We start from the raw sequence: 19,388 nt of genomic DNA, 5'->3' as shown, positions 1-19,388 counted from the left end.
CAAAGAGAACATTTTCCCATATAAGCCTGGTGAAACAGAGGAGAGGGGAGACAAAGATCCCAGTACCGGAAAGAATCTCAAGTGAAGCAGTGGCTTCAGAGTAGAATAAAGAAATGAAGCAAATTTTCAGAACTTGGGTAAGGGATCCAATGAACTGTCCATGTGCTGAAATATATTCAGTGTGTTATTGGTAGAGTTGGAGTTGGGGAAGCATGAGGAGTAGGGTCAGGAAAAGGTATTTACAGAGCCTAATGATTGTATGCAACTCTGGGGATGAAGTCTTCTGGTGAATGACAGTAAAAATGATGAGTGTCATCTATAGTAGAAACATAATAATAAACATTAAAATACATTAAAATTTTCAGTTTTATATGACAAAAGATGAAAGTTCATTCAAAACACAGAAATGAAGTTCAGGGAGCACCTGGGTGGTTCAGTGGGTTAAAGCCTCTACCTTCAGCTCCGGTCATGATCCCAGAGTCCTGGGATCGAGCTCCACACTGGGCTTTCTGCTCAGCAGGGAGCCTGCTTCCCCCTCTCTCTCTGCCTCTCTGCCTACTTGTGATCTCTGTCTGTCAAATAAATAAATAAATAAAATCTTTTTTTAAAAAAATGAAGTTCAGAATATATACACAGAGCATAAAATCTCCATAATTATGAAATATTTTTCTTCAGGAAACTCAAGTTATTTTTGAGAATTACAGTAATGTTTTTATAAACAAGACATGTTTGTCTTAACCTTAAGGTTCCTCTGAAGTGACTTTAACAATTCTTGACTTTTACTTCTAGACCTAATTCTTCATTTCCTGAATATACTGCTGAGGGTGAACATACCTTATGGAGTCTTCTTAAAGTTCTCTTGTTTCCATCAAGCTTACAAATCATTGCAGTTCCCTTTTTAGCTGTGGAGGAGTCCATCCATAGGATCAGAGCCACTGATTATAATGATTACAAAGGAGATTATTTTAGGAGTATTCTTTCTCTCTCAAATTGGAATTGGTTTTATTGGACACATATTGCTACTAATCCAGCTATATATAAAGAGGCCTATAGATTTGATATTTACCCACTTAACTTTAGCTGATGTCATGACAATTCTTTTCAGTGGAGTTCCAGAAATAATGAATGCCTTTGGAGTAAGAAATTTTCTAGATGACAGTTGCTGTAAGACAGAGCTGTACATGTAGAGTCACACCAGGTCTTTCTCTCTGCACTGCATCTTTTCTGAGTATTTTTCAGGCCATAATTATCACTCCCAGCAACTCTAGGTGGGTACGGCTCAAACTCCAAATTTCCACGTATGTTTTTCCTGCTCTCTTTTCTTTCTGGATCATCAACATGCTGATCTACATCTGTGTCATCATAACCACTGCAGTCCCCTTCAACACCACTGAAGTTGGACAAGTATATTCTCTGACATACTGTAATGGGAGAAAGTCTGATCAACTTCAGCGGGCTGCTTTTCTAGGGGGCATGGTCTTACGAGATTTCCTATGTCTGTTCCTCATGATCTGGACCAGAGTGTATGTGGTAAAATGCCTTTTCAAACTTTGTAAGATAGTCCAGCATCTCCACAGGACCAGCCTCTGCCCAAGATCTTCTCCTGAAACCAAAGCTGCCCACACAATCCTGGCACTGGTGAGCTGCTTTATTTTCTTTTACTGGACTAACAGCTGCCTTACCATTTATATAATGTACAGACATAATGTGCAAGGATTGGAGAACATCAGTATTTTTCTCTCCTATTGTTATCCAGCTATCTGTTCTTTTGTGATGATCAAAAATGGTAACAGATGATCAATCATGAACTGTGCTTTTGCATCTATGAGGCAATCTTCTCAGAGGCATGAACACTCTCACACACTTTTCTGACACAAGGAGCATTTGATGAGGAGTGTTCACTCCACAATTTTAGTGAGTTAAATTCTGGAAAAGCATTAACAATTTATTACTTTGGACATTTCTTCAAATCATCCAGCTTAGTGAACACAGAAAATAAATGACCAGACACATGAATGAACATGTTTGGGATTGTTGCACCTAGCCAGAGCACTCTTAGTCCTTACCTACAATTACAGAAAAAATTCCTACTTATGATTATTTGGATACTCTTATTTCTAAGAATTCTTCCTTAATGTGACATATCTATCAGTTAAATGACTTACACTTGCTGGATTATTCTAGAAAGGCTTCATCAAGCAAAAATATTTTATAACTAAACTGTTGTATACTTTGGAACCGAACAATATTTGAAATTACTATCTGCTGTTGATTATGTCTGGTTTAATCATGGAGAGTGATGTAAGTGTAAATACAACCATACTCCTTTCACCCTGTGAATATGATCATGATTCCCCAAAGCTCAAAGGTATTCCTCTTCTTCGAACACTTTATAAAACCCACATGTTACCTTCTATTTGTACTGTTTTGTATCTATTTACATCACTTGAAGTATTTTTTGAATTCTTACACATTCTGTTTTGTGTAAGCACAGTGTGTCAATAGCTAATATTTTTAACTGTGTAGTTCCATACTTTTATAAAAGTATTTAACAAATCATATATCACAGTATGACATATTAGAAAATGTAAAAACATTTCTTGAAAGCAGCTGAAATTCTCAATAAAGTTCTTATAAACATTTTTAAAGTAATAACTGCTGAAATAAATATAATGTGAATCTGATGAAAAAAAGAGTGAGCTTCATGCTAAAAGTGCAGCTGCTCTCAGCACATGAGTGATTCTCACAGCACAGACTGTGCTTCAGAGCTCCTTGGGAAAGAGAAAACTGGAAGTTGGAGACAGAGAACAGAGACTGGATCATGAGGTAACACATTTCAACTACATTCTTTTTACAATAGAAACAACTAATGCATAAGGATACTCAGGTTGAAATTAAAAAGGACAAAATTTACAGTAAGCCAACTGACATAATGATAAATTAAGCATATATAATATGAGACAAAATTATGTAGTTATGATGGAGAGGTAACTATAATAATAAGGGGTTAAATTAGCTCAGAAGAAATATCTGCCCTAAAATTGTGTATACTTAGAGTAACTCCATAAAAATTTAGTTTTAGAATCTGAACTCATGTGACCATCAACTTATATAGGCTGCTATAAAAAAAAGATGTTATACACAAATCCAATGGTAACAATGAATAAAAAACCTGTGTTAGATACAGAAACAATAAAGAGAAAGAAATTCAGGCATAACACTGAAGAAAGCCAATAAACCATGAGAGAAGAGAGGAAGAGAAAGGAACAGAGAAGAACTATCAAACAACCAGAAAACAATGAAGAAAATGGCAATAAGTACATGCCTATCAATAAGTATCTTAAATGTAAATGAACTAACTGCTGCATCAAAGACAGAGGTTGGTTGAATGGATATTTTTTTTTAAAGACTCATCTATGCATTGCCTATAAAAGACTAATTTGGGACCTAAAGAACTATGCAGGTTGAAAGTGAAGAACTGGAAACATACTCCCTCAAATGAAAGTTTTTAAAAAGGGGGAGGAGGTTAGCATATTTTTATCCAACAGAATAGACTCTAAAAAACAAAGACTATAGCAAGAGACAAAGAAAGGCACTCCTTAGTATTAAGGCATCAATACAAGGAGATATAGCCATGGCAAATCTCAATGTGACCCACACAGGAGCACATAAATACATAAAGCAAGATGAAAACACTTAAAGGGAGAAGATGAGGGTAATAAATAACAGGAGGAGACTTCAATATCCCACTTGCACCAATGGACAGATACTCCAGACAGAAAACCAACAAGGAAATGGTGGCTTTGAACGGCACATCAGACCAGAGGGACACAGCACAGATACACAGAACATTTCATTCAAAAACAAGAATGCACATTCTTTCAAGTACACAAGAAATATTTTCCAGAGTAGATCACATGTTAGGCCACAAACATAGATTCTATGAACTTAAGAAGACTAAAATCATGTCAAGCACCATTTCTGATGATAACAGTATAAAACTAGAAATAAATTACAAGAAAAAACTCGGGGGGGGGGGATGTGGAGGGGTACCTGGGTGGCTCAGTCAGTTAAGTGGTTGCCTTCTACTCAGGTCATGATCTTAGGGTCCTAGAATGGAGTCTTGCATAGGGTTCCCTGTTCATCAGGAAATCTGCTTTTACCTTTTCCTCTGCCCCTCCCCCATGCTTATGCATGCTCGCTCTCTCTCTCCCTCTCTCAAATAAATAAATAAAATCTTTAAAAAAAAAAAAAAGATTTGGAAACTACACCACATGCTACCACGCAATGACTAGATCAGTGAAGATATAAGAGAAAACCAAAAAGTACAAGGAGACAAATGAAAAAGAAAATTCGATGATCCAAAAACCTTTGCAAAATCAGTTCTAAAAGGGAAGTTTATAGCAATAAAGGCTTATATAAAAACAAGAAAAATCTCATATAAACAACCTAAACTTACACGTAAAGTAAGCAGAAAAAGAAGAACGGTGCCCAAATCTAGTAGAAAGAGGAAATCATAGTGACCAGAACAGAAATAAATGAAATAGAAAGAAAAAAAACCAAGAGCCGATTCTTTAAAAATATAAACAAAATTGATAAGCCTCAAGCCAGACTCAACATGAAAAAAAGACAGAAGATTCAAATAGATAAAATCAAAAATGAAGGAGAAAAAATAACAGACAGAAACACAAAAGATTCTAAGAAAATATTATACGTTAGCAGACTAAACAACCTAAAAACAATGGATAAATTTTTAAAAACATACAATTTTCCAAGAGTGAATCAGGAATAAATAGAAAATTTAAACAGACTGATTAGTAGTCATGATACTAACCCAGTAAAAAAATTTTAACAGGGGGGAGGAGTCAAGATGGCGTAGAAATAGCAGGCTGAGACTACTTCAGCTAGCCGGAGATCAGCTAGATAGCTTATCTAAAGATTGCAAACACCTGAAAATCCATAGGCAGATCGAAGAGAAGAACAGCGATTCTAGAAACAGAAAAACAACCACTTTCTGAAAGGTAGGACCGGCGGAGAAGTGAATCCACAGCGACGGGAAGATAGACCCCGGTGGGAGGGGCCGGCTCCCAGCAAGCGGCGGAGCAACGGAGCACAAAATCAGGACTTTTAAAAGTCTGTTCTGCTGAGGGACATCGCTCCAGAGGCTAAACCGGGGCGAAGCCCACGCGGGGTCAGCGTGGCCTCAGGTCCCGCAGGGTCACAGAAGGATCGGAGGTGTCTGAGTGTCGCAGAGCTTGCAGGTATTGGAACGGGAAAGCCGGCTACAGAGACAGAGCCGACAGTAAGCTCACAGCTCGGTGTTACCTTGAACCGGTCGCAGGCTCGGTGAGCTCGGAGCGTGGTCGGAGGTCAGGCAGACGGGAGTAACTGGGCGCTGTTCTCTGAGGGCGCACTGAGGAGTGGGGCCCTGGGCTCTCGGCTCCTCTAGGTTGGAGAACAGGAGGCCGCCATTTGTATTCCCGCCCTCCGGAACTCTACAGAAAGCGCTCAGGGAACAAAAGCTCCTGAAAGCAAACCCAAGCGGATTACTCACCCCGGCCCCTGCTAAGGGCAGTGCAATTCCGCCTGGGGCAAAGACACTTGAGAATCACTACAACAGGCCCCTCCCCCAGAAGATCAACAAGAAATCCAGCCAAGACCAAGTTCACCTACCAAGGAGTGCGGTTTCAATACCAAGGAGAGCAGCAGAATTCCAGAGGAGGAGAAAGCAAAGCAAGGAACTCATGGCTTTTTCCCTGTGATTTTTTTTTAGACTTGCAGTTAATTTAATTTCTTTCTTTTTCATTTTTTGTTTTTTTCTCGCCTTCTGGTAAAATTTTTTTTTAACTTTTACCTTTTTCTTTTTTAACGTTTTTTAACCAGTTTATCTAATATATATATTTTTTCTTTTTTATATTTTTTTATTTGTTTTCTTTTTTTTAATTCTTTTCTTTTTTTTTTCTTTTTTCTTTTTTTTTCTTTCTTCCTTTTTGAACCGCTTTTTATCCCCTTTCTCCCCCCTCACGATTTCGGATCTCTTCTAATTTGCTTAAAGCATATTTTCCTGGGGTTGTTGCCACCCTTTTAGTATTTTGCTTCCTCCTTCATATACTCTTATCTGGACAAAATGACAAGAAGGAAAAATTCAACACAAAAAAAAGAACAAGAGGCAATACAGAAGGCTAGGGACCTAATCAATACAGACATTGGTAATATGGCAGATCTAGAGTTCAGAATGACAATTCTCAAGGTTCTAGCCGGGCTCGAAAAAGGCATGGAAGATATTAGAGAAACCCTCTCGGGAGATATAAAAGCCCTTTCTGGAGAAATAAAAGAACTAAAATCTAACCAAGTTGAAATCAAAAAAGCTATTAATGAGGTGCAATAAAAAATGGAGGCTCTCACTGCTAGGATAAATGAGGCAGAAGAAAGAATTAGTGATATAGACGACCAAATGACAGAGAATAAAGAAGCTGAGCAAAAGAGGGACAAACAGCTACTGGACCACGAGGAGAAAATTCGAGAGATAAGTGACACCATAAGATGAAACAACATTAGAATATTTGGGATTCCAGAAGAAGAAGAAAGAGAGAGGGGAGCAGAAGGTATTCTGGAGAGAATTATTGGGGAGAATTTCCCCAATATGGCAAAGGGAATGAGCATCAAAATTCAGGAGGTTCAGAGAATGCCCCTCAAAATCAATATGAATAGGCCCACACCCCGTCACCTAATAGAAAAATTTACAAGGCTCAGTGAAAAAGAGAAAATCCTGAAAGCAGCCCGGGAAAAGAAGTCTGTAACATACAATGGTAAAAATATTAGATTGGCAGCAGACTTATCCACAGAGACCTGGCATGCCTGAAAGAGCTGGAATGTTATTTTCAGAACACTAAACGAGAAAAACATGCAGCCAAGAATACTATATCCAGCTAGGCTATCATTGAAAATAGAAGGAGAGATTAAAAGCTTCCAGGACAAGCAAAAACTGAAAGAATTGGCAAACACCAAACCAGCTCTACAGGAAATATTGAAAGGGGTCCTCTAAGCAAAGAGAGAGCCTACAAGTGGTAGATCAGAAAGGAACAGAGACCATATACAGTAACAGTCACCTTAAAGGCAATACAATGGCACTAAATTCATATCTCTCAATAGTTACCCTGAATGTTAATGGGCTAAATGCCCCTGTCAAAAGACACAGGGTATCAGAATGGATAAAAAAACAAAATCCATCTATATGTTGCCTCCACGAAACTCATTTTAAGCCTGAAGACACCTCCAGATTTAAAGTGAGGGGGTGGAAAACAATTTACCATGCTAATGGACATCAGAAGAAAGGCAGTGGCAATCCTTATATCAGATCAATTCGATTTTAAGCCAAAGACTATAATAAGAGATGAGGAAGGACACTATATCATACTCAAAGGGTCTGTCCAACAAGAAGTTCTAACAATTTTAAATGTCTATGCCCCCAACGTGGGAGCAGCCAACTATATAAACCAATTAATAACAAAATCAAAGAAACACATCAAGAATAATACAATAATAGTAGGGGGCTTTAACACTCCCCTCACTGAAATGGACAGACCATCCAAGCAAAAGATCAGCAAGGAAATAAAGGCCTTAAACGACACACTGGACCAGATGGACATCACAGATATATTCAGAACATTTCATCCCAAAGCAACAGAATACACATTCATCTCTAGTGCACATGGAACATTCTCCAGAATAGATCACATCCTCGGTCCTAAATCAGGACTCAACCGGTATCAAAAGATTGGGATCATTCCCTGCATATTTTCAGACCACTATGCTCTAAAGCTAGAACTCAACCACAAAAGGAAGTTTGGAAAGAACCCAAATACATGGAGACTAAACAGCATCCTTCTAAAGAATGAATGGGTAAACCGGGAAATTAAAGAAGAATTGAAAAAAATCATGGAAACAAATGATAATGAAAATACAATGGTTCAAAATCTGTGGGACACAACAAAGGCAGTCCTGAGAGGAAAATATAGAGCGGTACAAGCCTTTCTCAAGAAATAAGAAAGGTCTCAGGTACACAACCTAACCCTACACCTAAAGGAGCTGGAGAAAGAACAAGAAAGAAACCCTAAGCCCAGCAGGAGAAGAGAAATCATAAAGATCAGAGCAGAAATCAATGAAATAGAAACCAAAAAAACAATAGAACAAATCAACGAAAGTAGGAGCTGGTTCTTTGAAAGAATTAATAAAATTGATAAACCCCTGGCCCGACTTATCAAAAAGAAAAGAGAAAGGACGCAAATAAATACAATCATGAACGAAAGAGGAGAGATCACAACTAACACCAAAGAAATACAAACTATTATAAGAACATACTATGAGCAACTCTACGCCAATAAATTTGACAATCTGGAAGAAATGGATGTATTCCTAGAAACATATAAACTACCACAACTGAACCAGGAAGAAATAGAAAGCCTGAACCGACCCATAACCAGTAAGGAGATTGAAACAGTCATTAAAAATCTCCAAACAAACAAAAGCCCAGGGCCAGACGGCTTCCCAAGGGAATTCTACCAAACATTTAAAGAAGAACTAATTCCTATTCTCCTGAAACTGTTCCAAAAAATAGAAATGGAAGGAAAACTTCCAAACTCATTTTATGAGGCCAGCATCACCTTGATCCCCAAACCAGACAAGGATCCCATTAAAAAAGAGAGCTATAGACCAATATCCTTGATGAACACAGATGCGAAAATACTCAACAAAATACTAGCCAATAGGATTCAACAGTACATTAAAAGGATTATTCGCCACGACCAAGTGGGATTTGTTCCAGGGCTGCAAGGTTGGTTCAACATCCGCAAATCAGTCAATGTGATACAACACATCAATAAAAGAAAGAACAAGAACCATATGATACTCTCAATAGATGCTGAAAAAGCATTTGACAAAGTACAGCATCCCTTCCTGATCAAAACTCTTCAAAGTGTAGGGATAGAGGGCACATACCTCAACATCATCAAAGGCATCTATGAAAAACCCACCGCAAATATCATTCTCAATGGAGAAAAACTGAAAGCTTTTCCGCTAAGGTCAGGAACACGGCAGGGATGTCCATTATCACCACTGCTTTTCAACATAGTACTAGAGGTCCTAGCCTCAGCAATCAGAAAACAAAAGGAAATTAAAGGCATCCAAATCGGCAAAGAAGAAGTCAAATTATCACTCTTCGCAGATGATATGATACTATATGTGGAAAACCCAAAAGACTCCACTCCAAAACTGCTAGAACTTGGACAGGAATTCAGTAAAGTGTCAGGATATAAAATCAATGCACAGAAATCAGTTGCATTTCTCTACACCAACAGCAAGACAGAAGAAAGAGAAATTAAGGAGTCATTCCCATTTACAATTGCACCCAAAACCATGAGATACCTAGGAATAAACCTAACCAAAGAGGCACAGAATCTATACTCAGAAAACTATAAAGTACTCATGAAAGAAATTGAGGAAGACACAAAGAAATGGAAAAATGTTCCATGCTCCTGGATTGGAAGAATAAATATTGTGAAAATGTCTATGCTACCTAAAGCAATCTACACATTTAATGCAATTCCTATCAAAGTACCATCCATCTTTTTCAAAGAAATGGAACAAATAATTCTAAAATTTATATGGAATCAGAAAAGACCTCGAATAGCCAAAGGGATATTGAAAAAGAAAGCCAACGTTGGTGACATCACAATTCTGGACTTCAAGCTCTATTACAAAGCTGTCATCATCAAGACAGCATGGTACTGGCACAAAAACAGACACATAGATCAATGGAACAGAATAGAGAGCCCAGAAATAGACCCTCAACTCTATGGTCAACTCATCTTCGACAAAGCAGGAAAGAATGTCCAGTGGAAAAAAGACAGCCTCTTCAATAAATGGTGCTGGGAAAACTGGACAGCCACATGCAGAAAAATGAAATTGGACCATTTCCTTACACCACACACAAAAATAGACTCAAAATGGATGAAGGACCTCAATGTGCAAAAGGAATCCATCAAAATCCTTGAGGAGAACACAGGCAGCAACCTCTTCGACCTCAGCCGCAGCAACATCTTCCTAGGAACATCGCCAAAGGCAAGGGAAGCAAGGGCAAAAATGAACTATTGGGATTTCATCAAGATCAAAATCTTTTGCACAGCAAAGGAAACAGTTAACAAAATCAAAAGATAACTGACAGAATGGGAGAAGATATTTGCAAACGACATATCAGATAAAGGACTCGTGTCCAGAATCTATAAAGAACTTAGCAAACTCAACACCCAAAGAACAAATAATCCAATCAAGAAATGGGCAGAGGACATGAACAGACATTTTTGCAAAGAAGACATCCAGATGGCCAACAGACACATGAAAAAGTGCTCCATATCACTCGGCATCAGGGAAATACAAATCAAAACCACAATGAGATATCACCTCACACCAGTCAGAATGGCTAAAATCAACAAGTCAGGAAATGACAGATGCTGGCGAGGATGCGGAGAAAGGGGAACCCTCCTACACTATTGGTGGGAATGCAAGCTGGTGCAGCCACTCTGGAAAACAGCATGGAGGTTCCTCAAAATGTTGAAAATAGAACTGCCCTATGACCCAGCAATTGCACTATTGGGTATTTACCCTAAAGATACAAACGTAGTGATCCAAAGGGTCACGTGCACCCGAATGTTTATAGCAACAATGTCCACAATAGCCAAACTATGGAAAGAACCTAGATGTCCATCAAAGATGAATGGATCAAGAAGATGTGGTATATATACACAATGGAATACTATGCAGCCATCAAAAGAAATGAAATCTTGCCATTTGCAACAACATGGATGGAACTAGAGCGTATCATGCTTAGCGAAATAAGTCAATCAGAGAAAGACAACTCTCATATGATCTCCCTGATATGAGGAAGTGGTGATGCAACATGGGGGCTTAAGTGGCTAGGAGAAGAATCAATGAAACAAGATGGGATTGGGAGGGAGACAAACCATAAGTGACTCTTAATCTCACAAAACAAACTGAGGGTTGCTGGGGGAAGGGGGTTTGGGAGAAGGGGGTGGGATTATGGACATTGGGGAGGGTATGTGCTTTGGTGAGTGCTGTGAAGTGTGTAAACCTGGTGATTCACAGACCTGTACCCCTGGGGATAAAAATATATGTTTATAAAAAATAAAAAATTTTTTAAAAAAATTTTTTAACAAAAAAAAGTCCAGATCTATACTTGGAAATGTATAATTCATCAAAGAAATTGAACATGACACAGTCAATTGGAAAGACATAGTATACTAATAGCTGGAAGGATTAAAATGGTTAAAATGTCCATACTATTCAAAGCAATCTATAGATTCAATGCAATCCATATCAAAATGCCAATAGCACTTTTCACTGAACTAAAACAAACAATGCTAAAATATAATCAAAACCACAAAACACTTTTTGAATGCTATAGAATATCAAGGAAGAAGAAATAAGTTGGAGGGTTCACAATTCCATATTTTAAGATATAGTACAAAGCTATGTAATTAAAACAGTATGCTACTGGCAGAAAAACAGATAGATGAATAGAACAGGATCGGGTGCCCAGAATTAAGCCCAAACTATATGGTCAATTAAGGATACTAGAATATATGATGGGGAAAAGATAGTCCTTTCAAAAAGTGGTTCCTGAAAAACTGGACAGCTACATGTAAAATAATGAAATTGGAGCAATTTCCTACACCATACACAAAAATAGATGATTGAAGCCTAAAAGTGAGATGTGAAGCCACATTTCTGCAGACATTGGCCTTAACAACATACCTACTGGATATGTCTTTTCAGGCAAGAGAAAGAAAAGTAAAAAACAAACTATGGGTTTACATGAATATAAAAAGATTTTGTAGAGCAAAGGCAATCAATATCAAAACAGAAAGCCAATCTACTGGATGGGAGAATTGTTTTGCAAATGAAATATCCAATAAGGGGTTAATATCCAAAACACATAAAGAACTTATACAACTTACCACCAAAAAAAAAAAAAAAAAAAAACTGATTAAAAAAAAAATGGGCAGAGGACCTGAATAGACATTCCTCCAAAAAATGACATACAAGGATACACATCAAAGATACTCAACTTCACTAATCATCAGGGAAATGCAAATCAAAGTGGCTATCAAATATCACTATATATCTGTTCAAATGGCTAAAATAAAAAAGACAAGAATTAACAAGTATTACCAAGGATGTGGAAAAAAGAAACCTTTGTACACTGTTGGTGGGAATACGAATTGATGCAGCCACTGTGGAAAACGGTATGGAAGTTCCTCAAAAAATTAAAAGTAGAAATTCCATTTGATCCAATAATTCCACTCCTGGATATTTCTTTGAGAAAATGAAAACACTAATTCAAATTTACAACCCCCAAGATCAAGAGTCATCTAAGTCAGCTAGATGCGCACAAAAACACTAACTTAAAGAGATATGTTTACCCCCTGTTTACTGCACCATTATTTACAATAGCCATAATATGGAAGCAGCTTAAATGTCCACTGATAGATGAATTGATAAAGGCTATGTCATATATTCATGTGTGTGTGTGTGTGTGTGTGTGTGTGTGTATAAAACAGATGACGTTTTGACATTGGTGACAACAGGAATAGACTTAGAAGGTATTATGTTAAGTAAAATAAATCAGACTAAGAAATACAAATACCATATGATTCCACTTATATGTGGAACCTAAGAAACAAAACAAATGAATAAGCAAACAATAAAAAGCAGAATGAGACTAATAAATACTAAGAAGAAACTGGTCCTTGCCAGAGGGAGATGTTGTCAGGGGATGAGCAAAATGGGAGAAGCAAGCATGAGATACAGGCCTCCAGTTATAGAACAGAGAAGTCATGGAAATAAAAGGTACAACATGGGGAATACAATCAATGATGTTATGTAACACTGTATGGTGACAGATGGTAGTTACATTTGTGGCAAGTATAGCATAACTATATATAGAGATGTTGATCACTATATTGTACACCTGACACTGATGTAGCATTGTGTGTCAGTCATACTTAAATAAAAACTGAATGCAAAATGAACACATTTACAAATAAACAAACACTGGTATATGTTGTTGCTAGCAGACCTACCCTACAAGAAATGGTAAAATAAAAACTACATATTAAACAGAAATGACATCAAGCAGTCCCTCAAATACACATGAAGAAAATAAGAAAAAAAAGTAAATAATATTGTAAAAGTAAAACCTAAGAGATAGTTAAATACATTTTCCTCTTTTCTTCTTTAAACTAATTAAAGGAAACTGTATAAAACAATAAAAATACATTATTGGGCTTAATTCAAGGTATAATTTTCAGGATGAAAAAGTACAAAAGATATAAGAAATGGAGTAATGTTAGAGTGAAGTTTTTATATTTTACTAGAATGAAGTGATAACATCTGATAAACTCTGAGAAATAAGAATACTTTTGTAAAGCCTATAGCAAAAACTAAAAACACAACAAATATTCTGCAAGAAAGTTATAATGGCATATTAGAACATAAAATTTTTTAAACAAATTGTAACATTTATACAGTAATGAGCAACAAAGGAATAAACTACTAATAGAAGGTTCAAAAATATCTTGCTGAACAAAGAAGCCAGATACAAAAGATGTTTAAATGTATATGAAGATCAAGAAAAAGCACTTAGTCTGTTTGTATAAAAACCATAATAGTGAAGGATATAAATAAAACTATTGATTGTTTTTGGGGCACCTGGGTGTCCCAGTAGGTTAAGCTCCTGACTCTTGAATTCAACTCAGGTCACAATCTCAGGGTTATGAGACAGAGCTCCATGTAAAGCCCTGGAACAGGCTCCTCCAAGAGGATTCCCTCTCTCCCTCTAGCCTCTCCCTCTCTTTCTCTCAAATAAATAAGGCTTTAAAAACTTAGTGGTTGCTGGGGTGCCTGGGTGGCTCAGTGGGTTAGGCTGCTGCTTTTGGCTCAGGTCATGATCTCAGAGTCCTGGGATCGAGTCCCGCATCAGGCTCTCTGCTCAGCAGGGAGCCTGCTTTCCTCTCTCTCTCTCTCTCTGCCTGCCTCTCCCACTACTTGTGATTTCTCTCTGTCAAATAAATAAATAAAATCTTTTTAAAAAAAAAAACTTAGTGGTTGCTTGAGAGGGACTAATAAACTGCAAAATAACATGAGAAACTTTCTATAGTGGTAATCATTCAATATCATAATTCAGCTCAAATTTGTCAAAAATTGTCCTCCAATACATTTACAGACAAAAGATGTACACTTATATCTGTATGTTTTACCGAATGTAAATTACACCTTTAAAAACAGAGTGAAAAAAAGAAAAAAACAGGATGTATAACACAGAATGATTCATACATACTTAAGGTGACAAAAGACCAAAAAGAATATTATGTATTTTATTAAAAAAAAAAAAAAAAACCATGTATCCCAACAAAGAGGAGTCAGGGCTAGATGTCTTCAGTGGTGAATTCTACCAAATATTTAAAGAAGAATTGAAACCAGTCTTTCTAGAATTCATAGTCTCTTTCTGAGACTATCATTGCCCTAATACCAAGGAAAAAGAGAAAGAAAGAAAGTAAGAAAGAAGAAAGAGAAAATTATAGACCAATAGCCAAATGCTAGAAAGAACCCAAATATGGATCAACAGATAGATGGATAAAAAAAGAATGAAATCTTTCCATTTGCAATGATATAGATGGAGCTAGAGCTTATTATGCTAAGTGAAGTAAGTCAGTCAGAGAAAGACAAATTCCATATGATTTCACTCATATGTGGAATTTAGGAAACAAAACACATGATCATAGGGGAAAAAATAGAAAGGAAAACCATGAAATGGAATTTTAACTATAGAGAACAAACTGATAGTTATCAGAAGGCAGGTGGGTGAGAAGATGGATTGAGTGTGTGGTGGGTATCAAGGAATGCATTTGTTATGATGAGCACCAGGTGTTATATGTAAGTGTTGAATCACTAAATTGTATATCTGAAACAATATTATACTGTATGTTAATTATGTGAAATCTAATAAAAGCTAAATAAAAATAAAACACACACACACACACATACACAAAAGAAAACAACAGGTGTTGGTGACACGGTGGGAAAAGGGAACCCTCTTTTATTTGGGAATACAAATTGCTACAGCCACTCTAGAAAATAGTACAGAGTTTCCTCAAAAAGTTAAAAAAAAAAAAAAAAAGAGCAACCCTATCATCCAGCAATCACACTACTAGGTGTTTATTCAAAGAATATAAAAATATTATAGAATTTCAAAGAATTAGAAATACTAATTTTAAAAGATATATGCACCCTGATGTTTACAGCCGCATTATCTACCATGCCAAATTATAGAAACAGCCCAAGTGTCCATCAATTGATGATTGGATAAAGAAGTGAGATAGATAGATAGATAGATAGATAGATGATAGATAGATATAATGAATATATATAATGAAAAATCACTCAGCCATAAAAAGAATGAACTCTTAGAAGAGTTAAGAAGGTAGAGAAGTAGCAGACCTTAGTTTCCTCTAGTCCCTGGATTTCAGCCAGATAGTGATCAAATCCTTCTAAACACCCGTGAACCAATGGGACAGCTGAGAAAAGAATTGCTGCAATTCCACAAATAGAAAAGCGATCACTTTTTGGAAAGTAGGAGGTGTGGAGATGTGAATACAGGTGATATGTATTAGAAGATAAACTGCAGAGGGAGAGGGAACTTGCTTAAGGAGGTTACCAGAAAGTATTATAACCAGTGAAGCACAAAATCCAAACTTTTACAAGTCTGCTACAGTTGAGGATGCCCCTGGTATAAATTTGCTCAGGTGATGAAGCAGGGCAGAATTCCAGGTGGCATAGCATGGTCTCAGGATCCCTGGTGTCACAAAAAGAATGGGAGTGCATGAGTGTGGCAGAGTTCCCAAGCATCGGAGAAGGGAAGCCAGCTGAAAGCAGTGAAGTGGAGCTCTAGCTCTCTGCTCAGTGTTGCCATAAACTGGGAACCACTGTCTGGTCAGGTGACTGCTCTCTCAGCAGGGGCCCAGCAAAAGGCAGAAACCCAGCATGACCCACTTCCATCCCCTGGGAGGAAGTGCATGGGTCTGTGCCACAGGAGTTCATAGTTTGGAGACTAGAAACTGGGTCAGGTATTTGAAATAAAAACACTATCACAGGCTTGGTGAACACAGAGCTCAGATGGAAACCCAGGAGACAAGAGGGATTGGCTGCTTTTCTGTGAGGGATCACTGAAGAGTAGTGGGGATGCAAACTTTCAGCTCCAGGGCTAGAGATGTGGGTGCTTCCATTTTCATCCTCCCCATAGGTGTAGAAAGCCTTCAGGTAGTAAAACGACACCACATACTGCAATCTGGAGCCACTTACACTGAGCCAGGGCCCCTGGCAAGGGGGCCTTAATTCCACCATACTAAAGTGACCTGAGAATCAGCACAACAGGCCCCTCCTCCAGAGAACCAGCAAGAAAAACCAGCTAACACCAAGTTCACCAATCATAGAGAACTGCAAAACTTTGGCTCTTGGGGAAACAGTATATAGCATTCCTCATCTTTTATTATCCTGTAGTTTTTCAGTTTTATTTTATTTTATTGCCATTTTCTTATTTTATCAATTCTTTCTTTTAATTCATTTTTAAGTTTTTATTTATATGTGTTTTTTAAGTTTTGGTTTCCTGTCATTGTATTTTATCTTGTGTGTGTGTGTGTGTGTGTGTGTGTGTGCGATCTAATGTCTTTTAACAGACCAAAGTACACCCAGGATCTAGTTTATTGTTTTCTTCAATTTTACTTCTTGTTTGATTTTTTTTTCTTCTGACTTGTTTTCTATGTCTTTTTCTGGCATTGTTGTGATATTTTTGTCATTTCTCTCTTTCAACTACTCTGGATATAATGATGAGATGGAGAAACTCACCTCAAAAGAAAAAGCTGGAGACAGTACTCACCAATATGGATATAAGTAAGATGTCAGAAAAGGCATTCAAAACAACTACTGTAAAGATACTAGCTGGGATTGAAAAGAGCATATAAAAGACTAGAGAATCCCTTACTGGAGAAATAAAAGAACTAAAATCTAATCAGGCCAAAATTTAAAATGCAGTTATTAAATGTATTCCCAAAAGGAAGCTCTCTCTGCCAGAATAAAAGAGGCAGAAGAGAGTCAGTGATATGGAGGACAAAGTGAAAGAGAATAAGGAAGCTGAGAAAAAGAGAGAAAGATAACTACTGGATAACAAAGGGAGAATTCAAGAAATCTGCAATTTGATAAAGGAAAATAACATAGAGGTCCCATAAGAGGAGGACAGAGAGGAACAGAAGGTTTATTTGAACAAATTATAGTTGAAAACTTTCTTAATCTGAGGAAGGAAGTAGGCATTCAAGTCCAGAAAGCACAGAGAACTCCTCTCAAAATCAATAAATATAGGTCAACACCCTGACTTCTAACAGTGAAGCTTGCAAATTGCAGAGATAAAGGGAAAAATCCTGAAAGCAGCTTGGAACAAGAGGTTCTTAACCTATAAGAGTAGAAATATAAGGCTGGCAGCAGACCTATATGCCGAAACATGGCAGGCCAAAAAGGACAGGTGTCATACATTCAAAGAGCTAAATGGGGAAAATATGCAGCCAAGAATACTTTATCCAGCAGGGCTCTCATTCAGAGTAGGAGAAGAGATAAAGAGTTTCCAGGGCAAACAAAAACTAAAGGAATTCATGAACACTAAATGAGACTTGTAAGAAATATTAAAGGGGATCCTTTGAGTTGAGAGCCCAAAAGTAACAAAGACCAGAAAATAATCTAAACAATCTAAAGAAACTGTGATCTTACAGGTAATACAATGGAACTAAATTCATATATTTCAATAATCATTCTGAATGTAAATGGGCTAAAAGCTTCAATAAAAAGACACAGGGTATCAGACTGGATTAAATATTAAAAAAAAAAAAAAAAGACCCATCCATACGCTGTCTACAAGAGAGTCATTTTAAACACAAAGTTATCTTCAGACTGAAATTGAGGGGGTAGAAAACAATTTTTCATGCCAACAAACATCAAAAAAAAATCTAGAGTAGCCATCCTTACATCAGAAAAACTAGATTTTAAGCCAAATACTATAATAAGAGGTAAAGGATACAATATGATTATAAAAGGGTCTATCCAACAAGAAGATTAAATAAGTGTAAATATTTATGCTCCTAACTTGGAACCAACCAATTACATAAACCAATTAAATAAAATTAAAGAAACACATTGAAAATAATACAACAATAGCAGGAGACATTAACACCCCTCTCACAGTAATGAACAGATCATCTAAGTAGGATATAACATTGAACAAGGGCTTTGAATGATGCACTGGACCAGATGGACTTCACAGACTAGCCTTTTATCCTAAACCAACAGAATATACATCCTTTTTTTTTTTTTTAAGATTTTATTTATTTGTTAGAAAGAGAGGGAAAGACAGACCACAAGCAGAGGCAGACAGAGCAGCAGGCTAGAGGCAGAGGGAGAAGCAGGCTCCCTGCTGAGAAAGGAGCCTGATGTGGGACTCGATCCCAGGACACTGAGATCATGACCTGAGCTGAAGGCAGCCGCTTAACCAACTGAGCCACCCAGGCATCCCCAGAATAGACATTCTTCTTGAGTGCCCATGGAACATTCTCCAGAATACATCACATACTGGGTCATAAATCAGGTTTCAACTGGTACCAAAACATTGAGATTATGCCTGCACACTTTCAGACCACAATGTTTTAAAACTTGCACTCAATCACAGGAGAAAATTTGGAAGGAAACAGACACACTCAGATTAAAGAGCATACTAGTAAAAAACCAATGGCTCAACCAAGAAATTAAAGAAGAATTTTTAAAATGCATGGAAACAAATAAAAAAGAAGAAAATAACAGTTAAGAAACTTTGGGATGTAGGCATCCCAAGGGGATGTATATAGAGAAATATATAGATAGCAATGGAAGTCTTTCTCAAGAAGAAGAAAAGTCTCAAATACACAAGCTAAACTTATACCTAAAAGAACTGGACAAAGAACAGCAAATAAAGCCTAAATCCAGAAGGGGAAGAGAAATAATAAAGATTAGAACAGAAATCAGTGAAATATAATCAAAAGAACAGTAGAATAGATGAATGAAATCAGGAGCTGGTTCTTTGAAAGAATTAATAAGATCACTAAACACCTGGCCAGACTTATCAAAAAGAAAAGTGAAAGATCTCAAGTCAATAAAATCATGAATGAAAGAGGAGAGATCACAACCAATACCAAAGAAATACAAAAAAATTTCAGAGACTATTATGAGCAATTATCTGC

The 19,388-nt window shown here is 37.1% G+C and overlaps 1 pseudogene; it reads left to right on the top strand.

Annotated features, from left to right (window-relative positions):
- Window positions 1-944: 944 nt before the first annotated feature.
- LOC131831201 (vomeronasal type-1 receptor 2-like) lies at window positions 945-1,888 on the top strand (annotated as a pseudogene).
- The last annotated feature ends 17,500 nt before the right edge of the window (window positions 1,889-19,388 follow it).

Source organism: Mustela lutreola, chromosome 5, assembly GCF_030435805.1.
Source record: "Mustela lutreola isolate mMusLut2 chromosome 5, mMusLut2.pri, whole genome shotgun sequence".
NCBI lineage: Eukaryota > Metazoa > Chordata > Mammalia > Carnivora > Mustelidae > Mustela > Mustela lutreola.
This window is presented reverse-complemented; position numbering and strand designations above follow the sequence as displayed.